The following is a 5,125-nucleotide window of genomic DNA, read 5'->3' on the forward strand; positions in this document are numbered from 1 at the left end:
TTGGTTTATGGAACACCTGAGCCTCTGACACTATTGGATGTCCAGAAGCTTCCTTGGCATACAGGGTTAAAATCTCCATATGCCAAAAGAAAGCAGCCAATCTATAGGATTGTGTCATCTGAAAGAAAGAAAACTGGCTCCTTAGCCATGGCTCTCCACGGTCTGATGGAAGCAGAGGGGCAGGTAGGAGCAAACCTTAGAGTCATCAAGTCATTTCTGGAGAAGGTAGAAAAAAAAACCTAGAAACTGCCTGGTAGCCTTGTTAGGAGAAACAAAGTGCCTTCTCCAAAACAAAGACTTCCTATTTGTAATATAAAATAGATGCCTTTTAATGATTTATCTAGACCAGTGAAAATCAGTTGCTCATTACATTTTATTCAAAATTAGATTTTCTGTTTGATTATTCACACCAAATCAGGCCTTAAAAATAGACCAAACTAGACTGGAATGTGACTATTTAAAAGGTCAGAAATTACAGAATGCTTATTCAACTCACCAACATTGCACTAGGTCCAAGAACTCCATTGATATAAATATTTCCAGATTCCTTTGTGTTTTAACAAGAGAATGGTTAGAGCAAAGACATGATTATAATTTCTAATTGAATGAATTATATCATCTATATTTGTTACAAATCAGTCTATATAGTTTGTTCCATTTTCTATAGCTTTCATCTTTTTAAAATTTATATCTAAAATACTTTTCAAAAGAAGAACAAGTCTTCTGAATTATCTTTCCTTTGGTTACTTCAGGCAAGTGGAATGATGCATGGAGTGATTAGCATGGATTTTAAGTGGTGTGGCCAAACATTTCCATGGGTCATCTTCTCCCACATGCTCAAGGACAAGGGGAGCTGGAAACTCTTTTTTAAACATATTGGTAGAATGACACAATTCCCTTTAGTGTGAGTACCTTCCCAACATTTCTTTGCACAACAATGATGATCCTATCAATGAATGCAAAAGCTAGTAAGAACCTAACTAAAGTCATTGTCACCACGCCATCTCTCTCAACTCTTGTTTGTGTCTCCTCACTCACTTTCTCCATGGGGTGACTAGTCACCATATTTGGGGTGGTGGTGCTCTGGCTTCCTTCTTGGGCATGGATTGTGCTTTCTGGAGTTGACAGATCCTCTATATGAATGTCTATTATACTCTCTGTGTTTGTTGGCACCAGAGCTGTCAAGGCAGCAGACTCATGGGGATCCTCACTGGCACCTGGAGGCACCACGCCATCTTCCACACCTGGAGTCATAACGTCATCTTCTGGCTAGGACGTACTGGCTCCCTTTGACAGGACCCAGAGCAATGTGCTTCCTAAAATGAAGAACAGAACTGGCACTGCCTCATCTTCTTAGTTAACTTATTTTCTTTATGGCCCAGCAACTAGCTTCTGTATTGACAAGATTTTAAAAAATTGTTCTGTAGCCAGCAGGCAGAGTTCAAAAGGTGGGGGCTGGAACGTGGGGAAGAAAATCTCCAGTGCAGAAGGATTCCTCACCTGAAACAGCTGGAGGAACAAACTTTACAACTGGGTACTTTCAGAGCAGAGTCAGCATTTATCTCTCCCAAAAAGGACAAGGGAGCATTCAGGAGCATTCTGGTTTCAGTTTGGAGTCATTAAGCCTGACCTCTGGCTCTGTTTAGCTAGAGTGATAAAGGATGACCTCAGGTCAGGTTTAAAGTTACAGGGTTGTAGGGAGACAAAGGGTGCCAGGACGTGTGGAGGGCCCTAAACCCTGGCAAATAGGCTTTTAGTCTGTTGTTCCCCAGCAGGAAGGAAAAGAAGGTTCATGCGATAGTGGTTTATTTAAAAATTTTAAACATTTTATTAAATGTCCTTTTTGTTTTAAGAGTAAGGCACAAACCTACGTTTTTCTTGTTATGAAAAGTAAACTGTTCGTTGTGCTGCCGGTAATTTTAGAACCAAATGTGGTATTGCTTTTGTTAATATTGAATTTGATGGCTTGAATTTTTTTTAAAGTTATTTTCTTCATGTAAGTGGGCCAGAGACTGCTTGAGGTGGTAACCTGCACCCTTTTCCAGGGGAAAGTAGCAGGCAGACTCTAGGAGCTGCCCAAGAGAGCTTGGCAGACTCTGTGGCTCTGGCATTTTGGAAAAAAAGGCTGAGCTCAAGTTCCACCTCTCTTGACTTTGGATGCAATGCTGAGATGCTGGGGCCCATAGGAGGGCATATGTGAATGTCCATATGCCATTTCTGGCTTGAGGATAGAGGAAGCCACATGAAATGGCCAGAGAGTGGTCACTGGGAACTGAGATGGACCCTCAGCTGACAGCCAGCAAGAAAATGAGGACCTCAGTCTCAACCACACAGAACTCAATTCTACCAACAAATTGAATGATCCTGGAAGTATTCTTGTCCAGAACCTCTAGCTAAGAGCCCAGCCTGAATAACACTTTGATTATGAGACCCTTCACAGAACTGTGAACTAACTCATAAATGGGTGTTCTTTAAGCACTAAGTTGATGGTAATTTTTTAGGCAGCAATTGAAAACTAATACAGACATCCTGGCATCACTTCTTGACATCAAAGCTGCAACTTCGTTTAGGAAAACCTCAACAGCCTAGAATTTTGGTTCAGCCAGATAAGTCATGTGGTAGGGGAGTGGGGGGAAGGTGAGGTGTAGGGTGGACCAAAATGCACTCAGATTAGCCTGGTGTGAAATAATAAGAAATACTATTCAGGTCTCTGTTTCTTTTCCTGACTCAGCTCCTAAATCTCCTTATAAATAGAGGTGCTAGGAGAATCTTTTGTTTTAACATTTAGTCTTTGATCCCAGTTGCTGACAAGGATCTACTAAGATCTTTGCAATTCTTGAGTGATAAGAGCACTCAACTCCTATATCCTGAAATTTCTTGGAGTGTCTTTTGTTCTAATGTGGTGACTCTGGGTTGGATCTTGGACAGACGCTGGTCAAAAGAAGGCCAAGGCATATTTAGTAAGTTGGGACTTTCAGACCAACCTCTCATTCCTATAAAAAAGGAGAGGAGGTATAAATGAAGTTAATAACCCATCATACTTATGTGATGAAGCCTCTATAAAAATCCCCATAGTATGGGGTTCAAGGACTTTCTAAGTTGGTAAACATATTCATGTGTCAGGGACGTCTAAACAGGGGCAAATGCCCCTGTGCTCAAGAACTTACATACCTCTTCATCTGGCTGCTTATCTGTACCCTTTGCCATATCCTTTATTAAACAATAAATTGGTGAATATAAACAAAAACAGTGCCCCCATTTCCTCAGAAGAAAAGTGAAAGACTTGGACATATCTCTCCATCATTTTTTTGTTTTTGTTCTTAATGAAACAAATGCTTTGTCTACAGACTTCACCTGGATAAAGGCATCTCCTGATAGGTGGCCCTGGTCATTCAACACCATTTGAATATTGTGAGTTTGTGTATCTATGAAAAACTGCCCTAGAAAGTCCAACATATCCTCAGTTATGTCTGTGTAGGAAAGACCTTGAAGGTGTGCACAGTTTCTAATATTTGTAGGGACAAAAATTGCTGAGGTAACACTAGAATAATGGGAAGGGTTGGAGTGGAATGATAGGGGCTGAGGGGAATTGATATGGCACCTGCTGAACTTCACTTGCTATGCTCCTGAACAGTTCAATGTCTTTATGCTTCTTCCTCAATGTGTCTTGTGCATATTCTTCTCAAGTAAAGAGGGCAAAGTATCTCCTATTGGCCTACTGTCTGATTAAGTAATAAGGAGGATGCCTTCCTTCTCCCTAGTAATGGGGCAATATTGTCCAGAGAAGACCACTATTTCATCAGCTGTGGTCATGAAAGGGAACCCCACATGTGGACAAGGACTTGGATTTCCTTGAAGAGAAACTGTAATACCTGATTAGAGGTACCACCAGCAATTTTAATGATATCTTTACCTGTTGCTTTGTGAACCTCAGTGTACCAAGCCTCCATGTAATGTTTGTGCCTCTGTAGTGTTAGGCCCCTGTGCCCCTCCTTTGTAAACCTAATCAGAGCTTCACCAGTCCTTCAACTCTGGGCATTCAGACACAGCACGGAATGTCCTTTGGCAATGTTGAGTCCTTTGAAGATTTTTGCAATATCTTAATCCAAAGACTGTCATTGTAAACCTAAAGCCCAGATTACAGTGTTGTTATCAATAACTTCCATTTTGCTGCAAGTGCCACTTTTAGATATGTAATTTACTCTCTCTGAATCTAAAACTTTGTGATTATAAGGTGAAATCACTGCTAAAAATGTATTCCCCATATCTTTAACTTGAGAGGCTCTGCACAGGAAGCTAAGTTATTCTTAACATTTAAACACTCTCATTGCTTGTAACATCCAGTTTATATCAGGTGTGGGTGAAAAAAAAAAAAGTAATGGAAGCATACAAGCAATAATTCATAGAAGCATCAGGAGGCAGGATTTGCCTGACATGAAGTACATCAGTACAAAGACAAGAGGAGTCCCTACCCTTCATTTTGCTACATTGATGACTAGACTGGTTAAGCTGTCTGATGGCTTGGTCTACCTGAGGTGTCAAGTACAGGCGTTGACCTCAACTTAGTTTCTTCTTTACAATCCTCTGTCAGTTCCAAACAATGAGGTCTAACAATAACTTGTGCAACTACCCCACTTCATGACAGCCAGGTTTATGACATTCCATAACATCAAAATCAGCTGCTTCTCATGCAGACCCAGCTTGGCTCCAATGATCCCAGTAGTGATTCCAAAACGCACCACCATGTAAGCCAGAGAGACCATTGTGATGGTAGGTGGGGAGAGAAGCAGGGTCAGGAGGTGGTGGGATAGGGTAGAAGTGAGAACAAGAAAATTCATGCTAAACCTCGTTTAAGAAAAAAAGAAAGTGCTTGTTTCACCCCACCCCTTTGACTCACTTGGTACAGAAAACAACCAACCACCCAAGTCCATACTGGTCCTCCACACCCTGGGCAGGAAGTGTGCAGCCGCCGGCCTCAGAGGGCCTGTGGTACAGCTGCTGGAGTAGCCATCTTCCTTCAAGCAGCTCAAGCCAAGGGCTTCCATAGGCTTACCCAGGCTCATCTGGCCCTGTGCTACATCTTCCTAGGCAGCCCCATCCACTCTTCACAGTACTGGTCAATGGC

At 41.7% G+C, this 5,125-nt stretch overlaps 2 pseudogenes; both read right to left on the minus strand.

Moving 5' to 3' along the window:
- Positions 1 to 867: 867 nt before the first annotated feature.
- LOC150007258 (podoplanin pseudogene) lies at positions 868 to 1,254 on the minus strand (annotated as a pseudogene).
- A 1,933-nt stretch (positions 1,255 to 3,187) lies between these two features.
- On the minus strand, positions 3,188 to 4,763 carry LOC150007259 (epithelial splicing regulatory protein 1 pseudogene; annotated as a pseudogene).
- Between the last annotated feature and the right edge of the window lie 362 nt (positions 4,764 to 5,125).

The sequence above is a fragment of the Furipterus horrens genome, unplaced genomic scaffold (assembly GCF_987537825.1).
Source record: "Furipterus horrens unplaced genomic scaffold, mFurHor1.1.pri manual_scaffold_6, whole genome shotgun sequence".
NCBI lineage: Eukaryota > Metazoa > Chordata > Mammalia > Chiroptera > Furipteridae > Furipterus > Furipterus horrens.